The 22,293-nt window shown below is 44.4% G+C and overlaps 1 protein-coding gene across 5 annotated transcripts in view; it reads right to left on the bottom strand.

The window, feature by feature from the left end:
* The window catches only part of LOC135734533 (transient receptor potential cation channel subfamily M member 4-like), a 564,782-nt gene that overhangs the window by 471,470 nt on the left and 71,019 nt on the right, over nt 1-22,293 (bottom strand). For 2 of the 5 annotated variants that reach the window (XM_065253379.2, XM_065253378.1), the window contains one exon: nt 687-751. The exons of 2 other annotated variants lie outside the window; for them this stretch is intronic. The gene's annotated coding sequence lies outside the window, so the exon portion shown is untranslated. Of the gene's footprint in view, nt 1-686; nt 752-15,065; nt 15,115-22,293 lie in introns of those variants that run through there. One more of the 5 variants, XM_065253377.2, reaches the window with a different exon arrangement.

Genomic DNA, 22,293 nt, shown 5'->3' with positions numbered 1-22,293 from the left:
TTCCCTGCGGTCGCGGCGCAAACTCTTTATTTTTTTTTTACTGCGCAAAGAGCCTTGGATTTCTCTGCTGATTTTGGACATACAGATATGATTTATACATCATTTAAAACGTTAAAGTGTCATTTTTTGTGTGTCTAAAAAAACTGAATGTTGTGCTTTTCACAAAATTAAGAAAATATACATAATGCACGTTCTGTTATCTCTTCATCAGTGACGTCTTTTCAAAAACTTATCAAAAAATAATTTTCATACCATCAGAAGATAAATGTCATGTCTACATAATGCTTGGAATCTCTTTAAAATGATGTAAGTGAAGTCGTACATTGCTAATACTACATGATTTCACCGTATATGCTGGAAGTGTGGTAATTTTCTTGTGGACTGAATAAATTATTTTTACAACAAAACCCAGCACAATGTTTTCATTCTTGACGTGATCTTTATAGGCTACTGTATGATTGTTAATTCGACTGGATTGCCACATTGAACATGAAAGCGCGACGGGCATATCCGATAGTGCTCTAGAAAGGTGCAGGTTGCAAGCAACTTTTCATGTCTATGTGTGCATGTGTGTTGGCGCCATACGGCGCAGCGACTCTTAATAGAAAAAAACTCAAAAATCTCAAAAAAGCTAATAGTTTTCACACAAATATGTTATATAAGAAATATAAAAATAATATACTCACTGTTAAGGTGTAGTGGCCTTGCCATTTCCTCAATAAATTAAGCGTTGTTAGCTCGGTGCGTTACACTGAGGAGAAAACATATCTGTTTTATAACAAACATCGTATACCTACACTGTAAAAAATACTTTGCTGCCTTAAAATTTTTTGTTGAATCAACTCGGATTTACAAGTCATTTCAATTTACTATTATTTATCTTGACTAGAGATGTGTCTCAAACAATCAGTACAATCACAATAAAGTTAAACACTCGTTTTTAAACATTAAAACCAACCGGAAAATCTATCTTGCTTTCAGTTCCTCTGGCTCAGCAATATGATTTTTGTTTGTATGCTGTAATTACTCAGATTTTCACTCAGTTTAACTTAAAAATGACTTAAAGGAGCGGTGAATCAAAAACTCAATTTTAACTTGATAATTTGTTATATAAGAGGTCATCATACTTAAATGAACATCCTGCAAGTTTCAGAACTGAAAACATCCGTCTTACTGAAATATAACCGTTTTTGGCACCAAGCCAGCTAAACACTCCAGTGTGGAATTCGGAAATCTATGACGTCAAAGTAGAATTGAAACACCTCCCCATAACCAAAAGGACACGTCTACTTTTGTAGCCCCGCCCACAGCTTCGCGTGACACACGTGTGTCTCAACAAGTAAACATGTCTTTAAAGATTGACAAATGTAACCAAAATGACTTTTAAATAAATTTTTTCTAAAAGACTTTTATTTTGATGCAGTGATCTGTTATGATACCATGGAAATGCATTTTCGGTTGTGGAAGAACCGTGTGGGAACAACACAGAAGCTAAATACTTCAATTCGGAGGCTTGGAACATAACAATAGCAATGCGTGGACAACGTTTGTGTCACGGCCAGGGGCGGACCCAAATATACCAAAGGTCACACCCCTCTCAACTCTTCCACCTCGAGGAGTTTCCCAAGACCACCCCAATGACCAGACAGACGAGTATACTACGTTTAAAATAAACTTTATTTAAATATTTAAAAAGGAAAAAGTGAAAGGGGAAAAGGGCAAGTTTAAAAACTAATATGGCTTCTTCTGCCCTCCAGGGCCACTCGTGACAAGGACCGGGGACAGGGGCTCCTTAAGGCACTGGTCCTAGAACCCGTGGCGCACTCCGCTTCTTCCTGGAGGCAGAATCAAGAACAGGAAGGTTATCACAAGGTGCTTTGATGCGATTTTACTGCTGCTCTAATTCTCCGTCTTCTCTCTCTCTCCTATGCTTTAGGTTCGTTGTTCTGCAGCCGCTACTGGAAGCAGAGATCGTTAGTGGACCATGCAGGGAAACAACTCACAACACTGGGGATCCTTGTACACCACAGGGCACTTGCTGGCACCAGGTAGACGGTTGCTATAACACAGGTCGATGTCACCACACAAGGGTAAGTTACTCACAGCACTGGTGGCCTTCGCTCGCGCAGAGCGTACCGGCACTGGAGATCCTTGTACCCGACGGAGCCTTCGCTGGGGCACAGGTAGGTGGTCACTGTAGGCACAGATCAATAACACTACACAGAGGTAAGTTACTCACGACACTGGGGATCTTCGCTCACACAGGGCATTCGTCGAGACACAGGTACGTGGTTGCTGTCAACACAGGTCAATAACACTTCACAGAGGTAAGTTACTCACAACACTGGGGGTCTTTGTGCACACAGAGCATTCCTTGTGACACAGGTAAGTGATTGCTGTAAGCACAAGTCAATAACACTTCACAGAGGTAAGTCGCTCACAACACTGGGGATCTTCGTTCACACAGAGCATTCCTTGAGACACAGGTAAGTGGTTGCTGTAAGCACAGGTCAATAACACTTCACAGAGGTAAGTTACTCACAACACTGGGGATCTTCGTCCACACAGAGCATTCCTTGAGACACAGGTAAGTGGTTGCTGTAAGCACAGGTCAATAACACTTCGGCGAGGTAAGTTACTCACAACACTGGGGATCTTCGTCCACACAGAGCATTCCTTGAGACACAGGTAAGTGGTTGCTGTAAGCACAGGTCAATAACACTTCACAGAGGTAAGTCACTCACAACACTGGGGATCTTCATTCACACAGAGCTTTCCTGGAGACACAGGTAACAGGGTAAGTTACTCGCAGCCCTAGGGGTTCTTTATACTCACTCACAGACAGTGGACTTTCGCTACAGCGTCGGTGCACCGTGTTCCTTCACCCGTCCACTCAAACTTCTCGGGCGTCGTAGGGACTGATGGGTCCAGTGGCACGGAGCCAAACGCTTCCCGAACTCCCCCTCCTGTTTCCACGACCGGGGTCCCGAGTTGGGGCGAACTTTCGTTGAGGCTCCGCCACCACAAGCTTCTGTTGGATAGGTCGAACACACACACAACTATGACCCTCAATCCGCACAGTGCACTTCCAAAAATACTCACTCCTATCCACCACTGGGTTTCACCACTGCCCGCTCTATCGAAGAGTGAAGCTCTCTCTAACACACCCGGGGCCAAGGCTGAATTTCACTCTCTCCGTAGGACTCGGGCCACAACAGATGTAATCCTCTCACGATTCGTCCGAGGCCGGGCGGTTTGGTCGCTACAAGCACAGCATACACACAGCAAGCACGGCACAACACCAAGTAATAAGTGAAACTCACCCACGACACTCTTGTACACACTTCACGTGATATTAAATATGGACTTAGCCACCAGGCTTCAATTCCCTCGGGAGGATAGCTGGGCGATGTTTTGGTCACCGTTTGAGAGTAGGCTTTATATTACTCACAGCCCCGATGTGTTGTTTGTTACTTCTCTGGCTCACCCACGCTTTCTTGTCCCGCAGGGCCACTGATCGATGCGTAGACGGCGCTTCCTATACAAATGTTTCGTCCGTGTTTCCGGTCAACCCACGGCTCGCCCACTCTTCCCTCTCCGGTGGGGCCAGGGACCTCAAACACAAGAAAGACACACACCAAGCAACTCCTCTTCGAAATATCACACGATGAACCCAATGGCCGTTACTCACTCTTTGTTGTCAATAGCCTCCTGTATCTATAATCACGTTGGCTCTGTGTCTTGCTCACTCACGAGTGAAAAACTCTCCCAATATTCCTTCGCTAGCTGTCTCTCCTTCCTTTACTTCTCCAAGGGAACGATCAAGCCAGCACAAGCGTCTGCAAAGCAGCAACACAACGCACACAAAGTACATAACAAGCACCCCGTTTGATGTCTTCAAAGGTCTTTATATCCTCTACCTCTTCTCCTCATCAGCCTATCAGCAACCGCTGTGTAAATTATCCCCACCTGGGCGAAATCAGGCTTGATTTCGTCTTCGGGGAAACCCCGGAAATTCCGGTGTTCAGAGTAAAGCGTCCGGGCGGAACCATTGTCTTCCGCGCTTTTGGTTCCGCCCTCACAAACCGTCACCCGTGACATCCTCCCCCGCCGAAATGGTTCTAGTCCCTAGAACCGCTTCCTGTGTCCCACTCTCCATACCGGATGGGCGGCCGTCCCCGGTTTTCCCGCTGGGGACGCTGTGGTAGGGGCTCTGGGGCTTCTTCAGCAGGTAAGTCGTCCGGCTCTCCTGGAGCCTCTTGGGCTACCTCGTTTGCTGGACCCGCTACAACAGGTAAGTTCTCGGGCTCCCTTGGGGCCGCCTGGGCCGGTCCCTCTACCGGACCTCTTGGGAAGATAACCCACCCTTCATACCAAGGAGCAGCGGCCACTGGCTCCTTAGGAGCCACCTCTGTGGTTGGTGGGGGATAGTTTGGACAGGGGCGGATCATGTTCCGATGAACCACCCGATCCGGTCCGGGCTTCCCTTCTGGCCGGATCGTGTATACCGGCTGCCCCGGCCTCTGCTGCCGCTGCACAATGTACGGCCTAGCCTCCCACCGATCACTCAACTTGCCTCCGCTTAGTCGCCGATTGTCCCGGACTAGTACCCTTTCTCCAGGGAGCAAGGGAGCATCCCGCGCGTCCTATCATACAGCCTCTTGTTCTTCTCCCCGGCTGCCTGGATCCTCTTATTGACCTGTTCGTAGGCAAAGTGGATACGGTGGTGGTGTCGTCCTACCCACTCGGTCACGCTCCCTTCTCCCTCACCTCCCGATGTTCCCAATAGGAGATCTGTGGGCAAGCGAATGTGTCTACCAAACATTAAGTACGCGGGGGCATACCCCGTCGTACTGTGTACGCTGTTATTATAGGCTTGCAACAAGTTCGGTAAAGCACTCACCCAATCATCCTGGCGTCTCTGATCCAGAGTTCCCAACAGGTTCAACAGGGTCTGGTTGAAGCGCTCACATCCTCCGTTTCCTTGGGGGTGGTACGAGGTCGTATGGGTCTTTATACACCCGTACAGCTGGCATAGTTCTCGAATTATACGGGATTCGAAATTTGGGCCCTGATCCGAGTGCAGGAACTCAGGGCACCCAAATGGTTGAAAGACCGCCCTCCATAGCGCCGTGGCCGTGGTACTCGCTGTCTGGTCGAGGGTGGGGATAGCCCAGGCGTACTTGGTAAACAAGTCAGTCACGACTAGGATGTTCTGGTACCGGTCCTTGGGACGACTCAGGGTCAGATAGTCCATCGCTACAATGTGGAGGGGGGCCTTTGCGTGGATAGGGACCATCTGTGCTCGTGGTTCCTGCCGAGATTTAAACAGTACATCGGGGACATGCTTGAATGAACGTACTCACAGAAACCTCCATCCCTGGCCAATAGAAGTGTCGGCGTAGCAACGACATGGTACGTTCCTGCCCCTGATGTCCCATCTGGTCATGGTATGCCTCCAGCAACGCCCGGACTTGGCTGGCCGGTACCACAATCTGGCTAACCTCTTCATCGGTCCCCGGGTCCCGAATGGTCCTGCACAATACACCTTCTCTCAACTTCAATCTCTCCCACTGTCCCAGTATTTTATGACCCACCTCTGTCTGAGCTTGCCTCTCGGCGGGGGTCGGTCGCCGGGCCCGCCTAAGCCACTCGCTCAGATTCCGCAGCTCCTGATCCTCCTGCTGCCTAGCCTTCCAACGCTGGGGGTCCCATCCCCAACTTACGGGCGCTGCCTCCTGTTGGCTCCCAGGCGCCTCCACTACTCCAACCATCAGCCCTACCTCTCCTTGTTCTTCCTCGAGTGGGGCCGGGCCCCTCGAGCCTTCCCTTGCTGGCAACCGGGAAAGGGCATCTGCGTTGGTGTGCTCACGCCCCGGACGGTACTGCAGCTGGTAGTCGTAGTTGGCTAGCTGGGCCACCCATCGCTGTTCTACTGCTCCCAACCGGGCCGTCTGCAAATGTACCAAAGGGTTATTGTCAGTGACCACGGTTACCTTGGCTCCCCAGAGGTAATCCTTAAATTTCTCGCTCAGGGCCCACTTTAGCGCCAGCAGTTCGAGCTTGAAGGAACTGTAATTCGCATCATTTCTTTCGGCGGGATGGAGACTCCGGCTGGCATAGGCAATCACCCGTTCTACACCGTCTTGTTTCTGTGCGAGCACCGCTCCCAGGCCCAGGTTGCTGGCATCTGTGTAAAGCAAAAAGGGTTGGGAGAAGTCTGCATACGCTAAAATCGGGGCTTGTAAAAGTTCTTGCTTCAAGACCCTGAAGGCCGTTTCACACTCTGTGGTCCACTCCACCGTGGGAGATCCCCGCCCCCGTGGTCGCCCTGTCCCGACCAACAGCTGGTTCAAGGGTCTGGCGATCTTAGAAAACCCTTTTATAAATCGCCGGTAGTATCCCACAAAGCCTAGAAATGATCTCACTTGCCTTACAGTCCTGGGGGCCTCCCAATCCCGCACTGCAGATACCTTCCCGGGATCAACGGCCACTCCAGCCGCACTCACCACGTGTCCCAAGAACTGCACCTTGCGGCGCAGCAAGTGGCACTTTTCCGGCTGCAACTTCAACCCGTACCTCTCCATCTCTCGGAACACCTTCTCCAGGTGTTGCAGGTGAGACTCGAAGTCTGGGGAATACACGATCACATCGTCAAGGTATACTAGCACAGATTCCATTAACTGACCTCCCAAGCATCGTTGCATCAATCTCTGGAAGGTGGCGGGAGCGTTGCAAAGGCCGAAGGGCATCCGGTCCCACTCGAAAAGACCGAAAGGCGTGGTGAAGGCGGTCTTCTCTCGGTCCCGTTCCTCAACCGGTACCTGCCAGTACCCGCTGGCCAAATCTAAGGTGGAATACCATGCAGACTTGGTCAGACTTGTCAGCGAGTCCTCAATGCGAGGCAGGGGAACGCATCTTTCTTGGTCAGTTGGTTCAGCTTCCTATAGTCCACACAGAACCTCCATGCCCCCGTCTTCTTCTGGACCAACACTATAGGTGCCGCCCATGGGCTGCTACTCTCCCGCACAATCCCCTGCTCTAGCATACCTTGTAGGAGGGTCCTAACTTCTGTGTATAAGGTGGGGGGTATCGGCCGATACCGCTCCCGACTCGGTGCAGCTTCCCCCGTAGGGATACTGTGTCGTATCACTGTTGTACACCCATAGTCTTCGTCATGGGTGGAAAACACGTGTTGCCATCTCTCCAGTAGTTCCCGAAGCTCTTCGGCCTGTCCCTGTTCCAGGTCCTCTCCTCGTAAGGAGTCCCCTGTCAGATGGGCCGGTACCTTTTTTCTCCCTCGTCCTAGACGCTCCTTCTGTTTGTGTTAGTGCTACCTCAACCACTGCGGGGTGCACCCGCCGGAAACTCACGTCCTCTTTATCCCGCACCTGATGGCCTTCGACCGGCGTCACCGTTACTAGCCGCTGGTGCTTGTGTAAGTGTACTGGGTAGGGGTTTTCATTACAGACTTTTACCGGTACCCGACCCCGTCGCACCACCGTCAGTCCTCGGGCCACTCCCACCTGTGTGCAGTCTTCGTGGGGTTCGACCAACACCCAGCCCTCAGGTCCTTGATGCTGCTGTGGAACTCTGGCCCACACTATGGCTTCACTTTTTGCTGGTACTGACAGTGCAAACCGACATGCCACTCGTCCAACTTCTTCTCGGCCGTCTCGGCTCTTAGCCATCTGTACTCGCCGGCAATCGGCCACTACACGCTCCCAGCCCGGCCGTTCAGCCCTCGGTATCGTCTGTACGGGCCTAGCCCGAAATAGCTCCTCCCAGCACTCCGAGAGAACATTCATACCTAGGAGGGCTCGATGACGGCCGAGACAATGGTCCTGTACGATGATGACCCCCTTCTGCGGGACTCGTACTCCATACAGTTCGAAGTCGGTGAGCCGATAGCCGATATAGGGGATCTCTAAGCCGTTCGCCCCCTTCAGGGTAAGCCAGGGCGCTTCAGCCTTATGTGCGGGGTAGGCTCCAAATAACTCGTGGGACAAGCTTTCTGAAAATAAGGTGACCTGGGAGCCAGTATCGACGAGACATCGCACCGTGGTGTCACATACCTGGACCTCCACTGTTGGGCTAAGCCCGATCATCCCGTCCTTGGGTTCCACTCTTCTATGAGGGTCACTTTGGGGGGCGCCGACCACATGATCCACTGTGGGGGGTCGTCTTAAAAACCCCCCTCGGAGGCTCTTCGTGGTCCGCACTGTCTACTCACATGTCCTGCGGTCCCACACCGATTGCAAATGGGCCTCCCTTGCTCGTCCCACTCGAACCTGGGCCGACTAGCCTGCCAGGGCCGCCTCATCCCATCTCGGCCTCGGTCAGAGTACGTTCGTTCTCGGGGGGCGGGCCCCTCTTCTTTCCTTCCTGGCCCCAGGCGCAGCTCTCCTACTAAGGCCTTAGTTAGTTCGGCCATCTGATCTCGCACATCCTTCAGGAGTTCCATCTTCAATGCTTGTTTCCAGTCCGTTACCTCCGAGGCCGCCACCGGGCCACTCACTGCTGCACATACGGGGGCCTCCTTTACTTCCGCTTGGTCGCCTTCCAAGGCCATGGCCTCCTTTTTCAGGTCATCAAACGTAAGTTCAGGGTCTCTTCTAAACTGTACTCTGAGGTTTTGACGTAGGGGACCCTCTCGTAGCCCTAGCAGAAACTGGTCCCTTAACAGGGTCTCCTCGTCTCCCAACCCATGATCTTGACGTCACTGCAGGCGTGCATACTGCTCGCGCAGCTTCAGGGCGAAGGCTCGAATGGACTGGTGGGGGCCCTGCTTGCAGTTAAAGAACTGCGCCCTCAGGGAGGCCACAGGGGTAGTATCACCATACTGCTCGGTAAGGAAGTGGAATATGGTCTGGGCGGTAGCTCGAACGGCCTCGGAGGCGGCTTGTACTTCTCGCCGGGCTTCTCCTCCTAGTGAGTTTAACACAAATTGCTGTTGTTGATTAGCACTCAGCCCCTGAAGGCCGGCCAAATACTCGATCTGGGCCCTCCACTCAGTTAAACGGACCTCGGACTCGACCCCACTGTACTTCTGCACCCAGGGGTTTCCCAGGAACACGGGCATGGCACGGGGTGGTGTTTCCGGCCTTTCAGGCACAACACGGGGTGGGGCTTCTGGCCTTTCAGGCACAACACGGGGTGGGGCTTCGGGCAACTCGTCGTCGGCCATTGGAGAGCCTTGGTCGCTCAACTCGAGGTGGGATCCTGCCGACTACGCCAAATCTGTCACGGCCAGGGGCGGACCCAAATATACCAAAGGTCACACCCCTCTCAACTCTTCCACCTCGAGGAGTTTCCCAAGACCACCCCAATGACCAGACAGACGAGTATACTACGTTTAAAATAAACTTTATTTAAATATTTAAAAAGGAAAAAGGGAAAGGGGAAAAGGGCAAGTTTAAAAACTAATATGGCTTCTTCTGCCCTCCAGGGCCACTCGTGACAAGGACCGGGGACAGGGGCTCCTTAAGGCACTGGTCCTAGAACCCGTGGCGCACTCCGCTTCTTCCTGGAGGCAGAATCAAGAACAGGAAGGTTATCACAAGGTGCTTTGATGCGATTTTACTGCTGCTCTAATTCTCCGTCTTCTCTCTCTCTCCTATGCTTTAGGTTCGTTGTTCTGCAGCCGCTACTGGAAGCAGAGATCGTTAGTGGACCATGCAGGGAAACAACTCACAACACTGGGGATCCTTGTACACCACAGGGCACTTGCTGGCACCAGGTAGACGGTTGCTATAACACAGGTCGATGTCACCACACAAGGGTAAGTTACTCACAGCACTGGTGGCCTTCGCTCGCGCAGAGCGTACCGGCACTGGAGATCCTTGTACTCGACGGAGCCTTCGCTGGGGCACAGGTAGGTGGTCACTGTAGGCACAGATCAATAACACTACACAGAGGTAAGTTACTCACGACACTGGGGATCTTCGTTCACACAGGGCATTCGTCGAGACACAGGTACGTGGTTGCTGTCAACACAGGTCAATAACACTTCACCGAGGTAAGTTACTCACAACACTGGGGATCTTCGTCCACACAGAGCATTCCTTGAGACACAGGTAAGTGGTTGCTGTAAGCACAGGTCAATAACACTTCGGCGAGGTAAGTTACTCACAACACTGGGGATCTTCGTCCACACAGAGCATTCCTTGAGACACAGATAAGTGGTTGCTGTAAGCACAGGTCAATAACACTTCACAGAGGTAAGTTACTCACAACACTGGGGATCTTCGTCCACACAGAGCATTCCTTGAGACACAGGTAAGTGGTTGCTGTAAGCACAGGTCAATAACACTTCACAGAGGTAAGTTACTCACAACACTGGGGATCTTCGTCCACACAGAGCATTCCTTGAGACACAGGTAAGTGGTTGCTGTAAGCACAGGTCAATAACACTTCACAGAGGTAAGTTACTCACAACACTGGGGATCTTCGTCCACACAGAGCATTCCTTGAGACACAGGTAAGTGGTTGCTGTAAGCACAGGTCAATAACACTTCACAGAGGTAAGTCACTCACAACACTGGGGATCTTCGTTCACACAGAGCTTTCCTGGAGACACAGGTAACAGGGTAAGTTACTCGCAGCCCTAGGGGTTCTTTATACTCACTCACAGACAGTGGACTTTCGCTACAGCGTCGGTGCACCGTGTTCCTTCACCCGTCCACTCAAACTTCTCGGGCGTCGTAGGGACTGATGGGTCCAGTGGCACGGAGCCGAACGCTTCCCGAACTCCCCCTCCTGTTTCCACAGCCGGGGTCCCGAGTTGGGGCAAACTTTCGTTGAGGCTCCGCCACCACAAGCTTCTGTTGGATAGGTCGAACACACACACAACTATGACCCTCAATCCGCACAGTGCACTTCCAAAAATACTCACTCCTATCCACCACTGGGTTTCACCACTGCCCGCTCTATCGAAGAGTGAAGCTCTCTCTAACACACCCGGGGCCAAGGCTGAATTTCACTCTCTCCGTAGGACTCGGGCCACAACAGATGTAATCCTCTCACGATTCGTCCGAGGTCGGGCGGTTTGGTCGCTACAAGCACAGCATACACACAGCAAGCACGGCACAACACCAAGTAATAAGTGAAACTCACCCACGACACTCTTGTACACACTTCACGTGATATTAAATATGGACTTAGCCACCAGGCTTCAATTCCCTCGGGAGGATAGCTGGGCGATGTTTGGTCACCGTTTGAGAGTAGGCTTTATATTACTCACAGCCCCGATGTGTTGTTTGTTACTTCTCTGGCTCACCCACGCTTTCTTGTCCCGCAGGGCCACTGATCGATGCGTAGACGGCGCTTCCTATACAAATGTTTCGTCCGTGTTTCCGGTCAACCCACGGCTCGCCCACTCTTCCCTCTCCGGTGGGGCCAGGGACCTCAAACACAAGAAAGACACACACCAAGCAACTCCTCTTCGAAATATCACACGATGAACCCAATGGCCGTTACTCACTCTTTGTTGTCAATAGCCTCCTGTATCTATAATCCCGTTGGCTCTGTGTCTTGCTCACTCACGAGTGAAAAACTCTCCCAATATTCCTTCGCTAGCTGTCTCTCCTTCCTTTACTTATCCAAGGGAACGATCAAGCCAGCACAAGCGTCTGCAAAGCAGCAACACAACGCACACAAAGTACATAACAAGCACCCCGTTTGATGTCTTCAAAGGTCTTTATATCCTCTACCTCTTCTCCTCATCAGCCTATCAGCAACCGCTGTGTAAATTATCCCCACCTGGGCGAAATCAGGCTTGATTTCGTCTTCGGGGAAACCCCGGAAATTCCGGTGTTCAGAGTAAAGCGTCCGGGCGGAACCATTGTCTTCCGCGCTTTTGGTTCCGCCCTCACAAACCGTCACCCATGACATTTGCTTTTGAAGAAGTTCCAGCTCGTGTGGGGAGTGTTTGTTAACTTTGTGTACACGGATTCATTTGTAAAGAAGTCGATGCTGGATTTGCAGAGAGACTGTGATTAAAAGCAGAGGTGTCAAGTAACGAAGTACAAATACTTTACTGGAGTAATTATTTTTCAGACGACTTTTTACTTCTACTCCTTACATTTTCAAGCAATTATATGTACTTTCTACTCCTTACATTTTAAAAATCGCCTCGTTACTTCTATTAATTTCGGCTTGTTTTCTTTTTTTTACATTCCGGCTCGTCATCGTTATAAAAACCTATCTTGATAAATTGCATCATCCAGATGAATGCGATTGTGGTTGGATGAGAAGTATAAACATACACCATTCCCACTCCCTATTGGTTTGTACGCAATCCCCGCCCCCCCAGCTGACTGCAGATGATCAAAAGTTTGTTTCTCTAGCGCTGCAAAGATAAACATAAAAGAACCGCGAGAGCGATTAGAAAGCATGCGGCGCAGTTTGCTCTCGCAATGCTTTGATATCATCCGCCATCCGTTTGTACAGTAACAGAACGCGGCATTCTGTCTTCAAATGGAAAAGTACGAAAAAAAACTCGCCCATCACTTTCAGGTCAGTTCACATTCACAAGCCTGTGTAAATATATAGCTGGCTGCTGACACCAACTCATCTGTGTGATTCAAATAGTGTAACAATACCAATTTAGCCTATATCATGTAACTTCAGTTGTTCAACTTACATAACATTGTGCTGCGTTGCGTTTTGAAGCATGGCAAAGATATATATCCTAAAGACATTGTTGTTTTGTATATGCTAATAACTGCCCTAAATTTTATTTGCATTAACAAAACCTACTTAGCTGAATGCTTGAGTGTTAAATCAATCAAACACATAACCATGCATACCAACTTTTGCTTTTGTTAATAGACATCAGCTGTTTCCTTAAACCTGACTTTTAATTTACTTACAAGAAAGACATTTAGTAATTCTCCAAAATTGCTTGGATTTATACTGACTAAAGTAAAGTATACTAAAGTCCATTAGCTACACAAGTACAGATGCAGAAATATAGGCTTTAATATATAATTGCATATTTGTAGTTTGTGTTGCTGTCAAAATACAATTATAAATGAGAACACTAGCATATTTCTATTCTCACACATACTATAGTTGTGTGTGATTTTGTTGTTTTTTAACTAAAGAGGGCACCACTGTAAAAGTTTGGCCAGCAGCGGCCCTGCTCTGAAGTTTGACTTTTTGCACCATTACAATATTTATAGGCAACTAGTCATCATATCTTCCTCTCTATGGAACACATGTTAATGCTCAGTAGTACACATATATGGTTCTTTAATGCAGTTGTTATCAAACTTTTTTTTGCGGCCTCCCTTGTGTACAGTGGATTCCTTCGCGGCCCCCCAAAGAAAATGTCTGACATAAACATTCTAAAACTTAAAATTTGAATTAAACAAAACATATTAAATTATACAATGTATTGCGTTTGTTTAGTAGCCTTATTTTTCTGAGGTTTACACAGAATTTATAATAAAGTAATTTATTTCATAAAATATTATAAAACTGGGGCCCCTGGCACCATCTCGCGACCCCCAGTTTAAGAACCACTGCTTTAATGTATTTGTTTGCATTGTATTGAAATGCGTTCATTTTTAATGGGCATATACCGTATGCGGTTGAAACAGATAGCCTAGTGCAGGGGTAAGCAACATGGAGTGCCAATGTCCTGCAGTGTTTAGCTCAAGGTCTAATCAAGCAGACCTGAACAAACTAATAAAGGTTTATAAAGTCACCTGAAACTACAGGTAAGCAAAGTTTTATAAGGGTTGGAGCTAATCTGCAGGACATCGACACTCGAGGACTGACGTTGCCTACCCCTGGTCCTAGTGCATCCCAAATTTTTTAACATTAACATTTTTAATATAACACTATAGTTATTATGGCCTTTAGAAACATTTTTTAGAGGAGATAGGGTAGTGCACAATAGGCCCCTGTGGTGCGGCCTAGGCTTTTTTCTCTAATGACATTTTTTTCCTTACATTACTTTTACTTTTATACTTTAAGTAGTTTTGAAACTAGTACTTTTTCACTTTTACTTGAGTAAAAAGCTTGAGTTGATACTTCAACTTCTACAAAAGTCTTTTTAAACCCTAGTATCTGTACTTGTACTTGAGTAATGAATATGAATACTTTTGACACCACTGATTAAAAGCACCACTAATATTGGATCTGACAACAATGACACAGCAGTATACACAGTAAGACATTTTACTTTATTTAAGTTACTGCGTTTCACTATTGCTTTGTTAGAAGAGATTGCTTGATATGTCCTGTTGTAACATCCGTATCTAAACACGTTTGTTTGACTGTTTTAATTTACTAAAAACATTAAACGATTAATAAAGGTACAACACTTAACAATACGACTGTAATTTAAAGGTAGAAATATACAAAGTTAGTTATAAGGAAGGATTTATCAGCCGCAGTTTAGATTCTGATACCCGTTTACTGTGTTGTATACGGTAATTTAGGCGAGTTGCGTTTGAAAGGTCAAACACTCAACAAAGCTTATTTTTTATCATATAACTGTGGTATTTAACATTACGTGAATGTAAAAGCAACCTCACAAGCACAATAGAAATATAGAAAGTTATTGATAAGGATTTATTACCCGCAGTTTAGATTCTGATGCGCGCTTACTGTGTTGTATACGGTAATTTAGTCACGTCGAGTTTTGTTTCTACTTTAATATACGTATTGTCATTTATGTGTATCATCTTTAGCACCCAGAATCTTTTGTGGCTCAAACATATTTGTGTTCGGCTGCTATTATCACATTAATGTTTATAAAACATTTCCCCACATGTAATGACGGGGAATGAAGGTGTCCAATCATAGCAGTGGGTGTTTACGCTCAGGTCTTCAATGCGGCCCGCCCCTTCAAACGAACCATTTCTCCAGAGAGCCACTAATCCATGTTACAAAATAGCCTATTACTTATTGCTTTTGATGTTTTTGAATGTAAAAACCACGCGAACATCATAAGTAGACATCAGACAACAGTATAAAACAATAAAATCGACAAATTCACCGCCCCTTTAACAAATACTTAAAAATGACTTAAATGTAAATATTGAAGTACTTACCATAACTTTATTGTAGAAAATGTCGATCATCAATACCGCGCACCCACACTAAAGCTCTGAAATGCTCCTTTAACCTCCTCTGTGTAGAAAATGTATGGTTTAAAAGTCTTGATGTTATATTAGTAGATTTCTAGATTCATCTTGGTACAACGCAAGTTCACGGGGGCGGAGAATCACACGTTCACATATGAGGAAAATTTAATGAAATAATGCGTTCCTCTAATAATTTTATCTACTTTTTTTTATCATTATAGAACATTAAAATCAATCACGTGGCTATAGCTTATGTCATTTTCGTCATATACTTTATGGATTTAAAATTAAGTTTATAGGATAATGCAGTTGTTGTGCAAAATGTATTAATGACATAATTAAACAAGTAATTTATTAAAACTTAAATAAATAAAATATGCTGTTTTAGATGTAAATATGATATCAATATGTCATTATTCCGATTGAATAGTACTTCATATGAAAATCGGTCAACACATTTATTTTGGAGGTTTTTGCATGAAAGCAGGGGTGTTCAGATTGTTAGAAATGTAAGTGCCTTGGAAAAGACTGAAAGCTCTATAATATTTCGTTTAATGTCTGTGTATGCACAAATTTCTGTGAGCTGTGCACACTGTGCCGCTTAAAAAAATGGTGCATGACGCCCCTGGCTGTATGTGCAGGACAATTTGAAAATCACACCTAAATAACACCTGAATCATGCAGGCTTACTACAGTAGTTCTTAAAGTGTGGTGTGGCCCCCTAGTGGTCCGCTAAAAGATGACCTAACCTAGGCAAGTGTTTATACAATCGTCACTTATTTAAGTAGATTTTTAATGCACTTGCGAAACTGTGATATCAGTTCTTGCCATTCTGTTTTTTTTCCACACGTGCATAGGGTTGGGCGGTATGACGGTATATTCCGTTACCGTGGAATAAAATGTCAGACATAACAGATTTTTCTATTCCGTCTATTCCGCGGAATGCAAATAAGTGGGCGTGGGTAACTCTGCCCTCCCGCATGTTAGACTGAGTGTGACAGAGAAACATGTAAAATAATTCACTCTTAAAAAATGAACGAGTTACTTCGTACTTCGAGTTATTTTTATAATACGTGCCAATGAATCCACCGCGGGTCTCGCAGCGAGACTCTCGCTCGCGCTCTCTCTCTGTGCTCATGCAGCAGCCGGCCGGTCTCTCGCGTGCAGAGGTCTCTCTAGGCACACACAAGGAGCTGCAATGCCAAATAAAGAGTTCTTCTCGCACATAATGCTAATAGTTGTAAAGTTTTCTAAAGTTTAAGCAAGCTAAGACAAAACTCGCGTTTATATCAGTGACACCTGCGCTGCTGGAAGCGATGTAGTTTGACGAACCATTTGCTTATAGTACAAACATATGTGATCGGAAAGACGAGAAAGAGACGCAAATGTTAAGGTCTTACCCCGGATTTACACCGCACGAGTATGCGGCGCGTTACGGCTCCGAAGAGGCAACCGGAACTCATCGCAGTCATTCTAGTCAATGCTTGTTTGTGTTTACATCAGATGCGCCGCGGCACGTTTCAAGAGCGTCCCAGAAGCTGCTCTACGTGCCGTTTCGCTAAAGATAGGTGCCTAGTCTATTTTTGACGTGCGCCGCGTTGAAGCCGCACCGTAAATATAAAATAAAAGTCAAAAATCCTGTCAATTTCAAAATAAACACCACGTGCAGACTCCCGTATTTTACATCATCTTGCTCACAGGCACTGTATGTGAAATAAACATAATTGAGGATGTGTTTTAGACGAATATGCATAGCTAAATACTTTAATATTTGTCCATCCTAACTGAATTTTTATGTTTATTCACTTTTACTACAGAACAACAAAATAGGACAATGCAAAAAACTAAATAATATACAGAATGAATAATAACAAAACATTAACATTTAGCCAACTTATCCATGTTATAACGTAGAGTATAGCAACGCGAGTGGCTTCTGTCCACGCTAGTCTCACACAGCAAGTGTGAGCAGTGGGTAAGCGGCGCGTGTTTTTTTCAGCGCCCATGTTAACAAGCATGCACCCTGCCGCATGAGTAGCGCGAGCTCACGGCTCTGTAGCAACAGTGCTGCAATCGTTTCTGCTGCGCTGCTCACGCTCAACTAAAGTGAAAGTGCTTTGTTTAAGGTTTAAATGCTTGTGGATTGACGCGAAAAAGTTAAATTTTACCATAAAATCATGAATGTGATGCCAAGTGTGTTTTAAACAGTCATGACTTTGAGCAATTTAACAGAAAGCAATGAAATATGTCACTGTTGCCAGAAGACTGCGCTTTCATTCACTTTCTGTCCAGCAGTAAATGAGTCCTAATCTATCTTAACAAATTAAAGAGAAAGAGTTTTAATAATGTATGTGCTTCTTTAGTCTATAATTGTGTTTATATCTGTCATTAAATGGACTTGAACAGCACGAAAACAATGTGGGTTAAACAAATCAAGTTATAAAAAATACACTGACAATCAAAAGGCACATTGAAGAGGTTTTGCTCATAAATGCATGTAAAATAAAGTAATTTGAACTTGAGATTTTTATACTGTCACTAAACTGCACAGTATGCGCTGCAAACACTTTATTGAATGCTACCTCTGACTAAGAATGCATTATTTTGCACTTTTATAGTCTTTTTTATTTAGAAATTTTAAGAGCAATAAAACATATATTGAAATGTTTACATTCAGATATGTAAATCAACATGTATAAATTGCTATTAGTCAATTAATGGGGAGATAATCGAGAATCGAATCGAAGTCGAATCGGACTGATAAAATGAATCGTTAGATTAATCGATGCATCGGAAAAAATAATCGCTAGATTAATTGTTAAAAAAAAATAATCGTTTATCCCAGCCCTAGTCAAGACCCTAAAACAGACTTCACAGTCATTACATCATAGCACCTGTCATATTTATAATATCTAGAGCTTCGTCTCTCATATACAAGTATTCATCCTGTCTGTAGGTTTTTGCATATATTTATACCTGTTCGTTTTACATATTGCCTATTTTTAATGTAATGTATGCATAAATACAAAATACAATGAAGGCATACTATAGCTTCAATAGTCTATAAAATTAATAACTCAATTAGAAACAAGATTCTGTCTTATCAAGACTTATCTGTTGTTATCTTCTGGGCATTTTCACTTTAACATTATTAAAGGACAAGTTCAGTATTTTAAACTTAAAGCCCTGTTTTCAGATTGTTTATGGTGAAATAGAATGGTTTTGACTGAAATTTCGACATTTGCGGCTGTCCTGAGAATTTTCGCGTGTTTGTGTTTCAGCTCAGACCCCTACAATGGGTTTAATGGTGCACTGGAACAATCCTTCCTAAAATGCATTAAACTTTCGTTTACAAAGACGTGAAACTCACCGAGTGGTCAGGGGTGTTCACTGGTATGCTCACACAAAAATCGCTGCAAAAGATGCTTTCCAACAGCTGTTTTAGCATTCGTTGTTAACTTGTGGACCTATTTTTCTAAATTTTTCCAGCCCAGGTGGTGGCGCTAATCCACCTTTGCCAATTGCAAGAATAGAAACAAAGTTCCCGGCGCGGAGTAATACCGTACCTCACAGGACATCTAATACAAGTCAATGGAGTTGGTAAAAACTACGATAAAACCTGTTGGAATGCGTCTTTTGGAGCGATTTTTGTGTGAGCATACCAGTGAACACCCCTGACCACTTGGTGAGTTTCACGTCTTTGTAAACAAAAGTTTAATGCATTTTAGGAAGGATTGTTCCAGTGCACCATTAAACCCATTCCAACACGCGAAAATTCTCAGGGCAGCCGCAAATGTCAAAATTTCAGTCAAAACCATTCTATTTCACCATAAACAATCTGAAAACAGGGCTTTAAGTCTAAAATACCGAACTTGTCCTTTAACTTTAAATTGCTCATATTTTAAAACTGCGGTGAGCATTTAGTTAACTCTTTCACCGCCAGCGTTTTTAAAAAAAGTTGCCAGCCAGCGCCAGCGTTTTTTATGATTTTCACCAAAGTTTAATGCCTTCCAGAAAATGTTCTTCTTCAAATATATAAACATACAATATAGACCTTTTGCGTGTTTGCAAACAGATATGACGTTTTTTGTGGGCGGAGCCCAACTGGTGGCAGAAAGTGAATGCTTCTCAATAGCTGTGTGAAGTGTTTTCGCATTAAACTGTGATTTTTAAGGATCCGGTGTTCTGTAGAAGTCTGTTTCCCCTATATTTCTCTTAAGTGTAATGTTTCTTATAACGTTTTCACCAAGTTACGTTTATTTTTTAAATAAATTAAAAGTTTAAATGGCTTGGCCACTGATATATGCTTGCATGTATGTAATGTATATGTATTGTTCTTTATTGGTAAATCACTTATTTTTACAGTATGAATCTCTGAAGTACTTATAAGAGCAATACTATCATGTATTCTGTATAATATCATTTATTAAACATTTAATCATTTCCTGTTTTTAATTTCTTCCTTATATTTTTATCCTACGTGTTCCTATCCTCTAAAACTATTATGTTTACATACAAATTAATTTGTATAGGCCTGTTTATATATTATTAACACTTTACATCGTGTGTGTGTGTGTGTGTGTGTGCGTGCTATGTTTATATATTTATTAGTAAACATCATAATTTAGAACAAACAGGAAGAAGACATAGGCTAAGATATATGGTAAAAAGAAGTAATAGAAAATGAAAAAACCCCCGAAAACTTTAATAAATGGTAATATTATTGATATTATGAACTAATTAAAATCTTTAATCTTTCTAAATAAATTATAAACGTAACGTGATGAAAACGCTATAAGAAACACATAGAGGGACCAGACTTCGACAGAACACCGGATATCTTCTCTAATTATTTTCTATTCAAATAATTAAAAGATTTTCAGATGATTTCATCACTCCAGTCTGTCCGGTTGAGGGCTTTTATTGCAACCATAAACATCTACGTTTATCTTCAAATGGTGTCTTCGACGACGATATACTATAAAAATGAAGGTCATCTATTTTGGCATTCCTATTCTGACACTCAACAGCACAACAAAACATTTTCTAGTGAGTTATATTGTTCGTTTCACTCGTGTCTCATTTATTTCCACTGTTTTTCTGCCACCACATGCGCGCGTGACGTAACTGTGACGTCGACTCGCAAAAGGTCTATACCAAATGAAAGAACAGACCCTCTGCTTTCAAACAAAAAAAACCGTTTCATCCTACCTTTAGTGGTTCTTTTGCAATCAGCTTTTGAATATGGGTAGGTTTTTGCAAAAACACCATATTTTGAGCAAAAAGCAGAGATAATTCCATTTTTGTGACGGACTTTTCATAGAGATCCCATTCAGAGCGATCTTTAAAACAGACACGGACATGCAGCAGCTTGCCATAGGGCAATACTTCCGGGTTTAAAAGGTTGCGGAAGGGTGCCACCTGGTGGATAATAGCGGTATTGCGGAAAGACGGAAAATCTCGTCATTAGCGGGGAAGCTTTTTCTCTTAATTGACAGATATCTCGTCAATGGCGGGGAAAGAGTTAAAAGCTAAAGTGAGCCGCACATTTCTGTACATTTTTATAATCAAAAAACAATATAAACTGAAAAACATGTATACCGCGAAAAATACCGTTCCGTAAAAATAAAATGACTCATTCCGTGAAATAGATTTTTGGTCATTCCGCCCACCCCTACGTGCAGTTTGTTGTTCATATTAAAGCGACACCATGTAATTTTTCAACCTTCATAATACATTTTCAAGACCCTTGTGATAGTACATCGACTTTAAATAGGTTGAATGACATGTCTACCATAGCCTGACGGGGTCTGTATCGCTTTTACTCGTACTTTAAAACTTAGAGTTTCAGGTAGTAACCAGAGCACAAAAAAAACTACAAAATTCGACTGCTTTACGGCATACGTCACTTCCTCCACAATTTTTTTTTACGAGAATTTAGCTGGAGGCTACTTCAGGAGTGTAGAGCTTCTATTATGTGACTCTGTGGCAGCTTATTAGTGTCACGGAGCAATGACATGGGCGACACGGGTTCGATTCCCCTTTAAGGCAATTTTTTTATATAAACTCACGATCTTGATTCATACATAAATGCGATCTTCAAAGCAAAGAAATGCAAACGAAGTGCTGCATGGGGTGTAAAAAGCTCTTCTCGGTGCTCTTTGGATGCAAGGGATAATTATAATCAATTTACAGTATAAGAAAAATCCAAGGCACTCAAATGGTGTAGAAATAGTTAAAAAGCCTTTATTTCACATGGCTTAATATTTAAAAACAGGTGACAAATACACCTACGCGTTGCGGCTAACAAGCCTTCGTCAGGGTGTAACAAACACATGCAAACACAAGTTCATTTGAATGGCAGTCAATTAGTCTAATAGCGATCACCTGGTCGCGATATGTAAGGGAGCCTAAAGAGAGAAAGCTCAATGTAACCCACACACCAAAGACATAGCCAATACAATACTCATCAAAACACCATACAGAGAGAAAAAAATATCAAAATTATATAAAATCCACAGTTCAATAATGTCCAACTCAAAATACAAAGTATTATTATTCCACACATATCACAAAAAATATATCACAAAAAAGGTACAAAACCCAATTCTCCATTTAAACCTGGAAATGTTGTTACTTTCAACGTATATATCCAAAAGGACTCTCTTTGTAAAAGCCTTTTAACCCTATCACCTCCTCTTGTCATTCTAGGAACATGTTCTATGCCGATAATCTTTAATGTGCTCGGACTACCATGATTTGCATTTTTATAATGTTGAGCTATTGGGTAAAGCGGATTACAAACTCTAATTGCATTTTATGTTCTGATAATCTGATCCTTAATTTCCTCATAGTCATCCCTATGTAGAAGCAACCACACGGGCATTCCAACCTATACACCACAAACGAGGTATTGCAATTAATGAATGATCTTATTTTAAATTCAACACCTAAGGTAACATCTTTAAACATATTCGTCTTCAACATATTATCACAATAATTCCAGTTGCCACATTTGTAATTTCCTGCACTTTGACATAACCAGGTGTATGGTCTCTTAGATAGAAGGTGACTTCTCACTAATTTGTCTTTTATTGTAGGTGCCCTTCGGAACACAATGGAAGGAGACTCAGGCATAACTTCCCTAAGATAGGGATCACTCAGCACAATTTCCCAATTATGTTTTATAATGTTC

This window comes from Paramisgurnus dabryanus, chromosome 1, assembly GCF_030506205.2.
Source record: "Paramisgurnus dabryanus chromosome 1, PD_genome_1.1, whole genome shotgun sequence".
Lineage (NCBI taxonomy): Eukaryota > Metazoa > Chordata > Actinopteri > Cypriniformes > Cobitidae > Paramisgurnus > Paramisgurnus dabryanus.
The sequence above is the reverse complement of the archived record's forward strand: the minus strand, read 5'-3'. Positions and strand labels throughout refer to the sequence as shown.